Raw genomic sequence first — 2,020 nt, 5'->3', positions numbered from 1 at the left:
TACACTAAATTCTGATCTGCTGTTACAGGGGAGAAAAACAAAAAAAAACAAAACACATTTAATGGTGCATCAATCTTTTCTCACCTGAACAAATTACCTTTTTTCCCCTCTCTAATGTTCTTCAGAAGCAGTCCTCAAGCTCCATGGGCCCCAATTGCGCAAGACAATTCAAACACACCACAAACAAAGAATTTCTAAATTGCCATTTTATTATTAAAGTCATCTTGAAGTCCGCTGGCTGAAATCCACTGTTTTATATGCATTCTGGGTCTGTGAACACTGTTAGGTCACAAGGTGTGAGGCCTTCTTATGCTAAAATAACACTTATTTTTTCATGAAAACATCAGCTTATGTAGACTAAAGTGTATTTCCAAATATTTGGTTGATAGTGTTAAATAATCATATATTGTAATGCAGTGTACACATCAATGCTCAAACACAAAACAGAAAATTAAAGTCAAATTTAAGTTTTAATAATTAACACATTTTAATAGTTTATACAATCAATATTTACAAAATTTCTCACAAAGTATATCATATCACATGAGTTGTAGTTTTGAGTGCACTTGTGTGAATTTACATTCAAACATTTACCACAGCATGTACAGTTGCCCAGCAGTGATGCAGCTTTGTCCCAAGGCTCTGGGTGGGTTGCACAGACAGCTGAAATCCACCGAGGAGGATCAGCAACCTGTAAAAGTCTCCCAAAACACACATGCATCCGTTGGCAGAACAATGCATGCACATTTCTCAGTAATTACACTGCGTCTGCACGTTACTGCAACGCTCTTACACCGCGTACACAAAGGGTGGAGCGGGTTTACCTGCTGGCCACGTGGTGGTGGCCGTACTGGGGGCGGGGCGTGGGGTACACGTCATCGCGCCGCTGTGACGCAGAGCGTTCCGCCTCCTTGAGTTGGAGTCTGCGCAATGCTGTGAGAACAAGGAGAGCCGACAAATGAAACCACATTCAACTCGTAACATGCAACTCAAATGAATTGTGTTGAACGTCCTGGCTTCAGTAACCATTTACACATTTTTACAATATAAGCACTGGCATGTTCACGCACATTTTACTGTCTATGGTTTTCACAGCTGTCGCGGTCATCTCGTTCCGACGAAATCAATCGAGTCAGGTTTCGGAAACACGTCAGATTTCATTCCTGAAGAAGACGTTCTCGAAGTCTCGCTGTTGAAATTCCAAAGATCTGTCGTAATCAGAGTCTGACGTTGAGAAAACACCCTCATTACTGTACATTGAGAAATCACGGCTTACATCAAACGCCTCCATTGAAACATCTGATTGTTCAGCGTACACCAAGTCCATTAAATACTGCGTTGTGTTTCTTGGTGCCATGGCTACAGATGGTACATAACTTTGATTTCCCGTAGATGTGCTATCGACACGGTCCGGACTCGGCTGTGGTCTCCTGGCCGACCAAACGCGGACCTTTCGTCTCCTTTCGCCCATATTTGCACGCAGAAATGTCCTCTTCTTTGATTTTGACCACTTTTTCTTATGAACAGGCGCGGTCTTGATGTCCTTCTGGTAGTTTCCTTTCATCGTCGTGATTTCAAGACACATCACCAAGGAAAGAAAACAGTCTTTGGGTGCTCGAAAGTAAACGATTTCAAAACAATCGCCGAGTGGTTAAAAGAGAATTAAAAGTCTTCACAAAAAAACTTCCACAGAAGACAAAAGTTCTAGCTGCTTACTCTTCAACGATCGAAAGAAAAACGTGGCTAAGGAACGTGTGTCTCACGTACTTACAAGGAACTAGCGGAAGTGACGTTTTTCGCTTTCAGCGAATCAGCTTTCATCTCGGCTTATTCGGCGGTGATGAGTGGCGCTTGAGACCATACATATGAATACAATAGTGCCTCTTTAGCAACTGTTGGTGTTTTTTTTTATTTAACACAACATTCACAAGGATACATACAACAGAAACATTGTTTAAAAACAATATGTGACTCAGGTCGACGCAAAGCAATAAAACACATACACATCCAGAATACAAAA

The 2,020-nt window shown here is 41.5% G+C and overlaps 1 long non-coding RNA gene across 1 annotated transcript; it reads right to left on the bottom strand.

The window, feature by feature from the left end:
* Window positions 1–451: 451 nt before the first annotated feature.
* Window positions 452–1,777, bottom strand: LOC127164585 (uncharacterized). Its single transcript, XR_007827680.1, has 2 exons — window positions 1,071–1,777; window positions 452–933 (listed from the first exon to the last, which is right to left on the bottom strand). It is a non-coding gene; the product is annotated as an uncharacterized LOC127164585 (long non-coding RNA).
* Between the last annotated feature and the right edge of the window lie 243 nt (window positions 1,778–2,020).

This window comes from Labeo rohita, chromosome 4 (assembly GCF_022985175.1).
Source record: "Labeo rohita strain BAU-BD-2019 chromosome 4, IGBB_LRoh.1.0, whole genome shotgun sequence".
NCBI classification, from domain to species: Eukaryota; Metazoa; Chordata; class Actinopteri; order Cypriniformes; family Cyprinidae; genus Labeo; species Labeo rohita.
The sequence above is the reverse complement of the archived record's forward strand: the minus strand, read 5'-3'. Positions and strand labels throughout refer to the sequence as shown.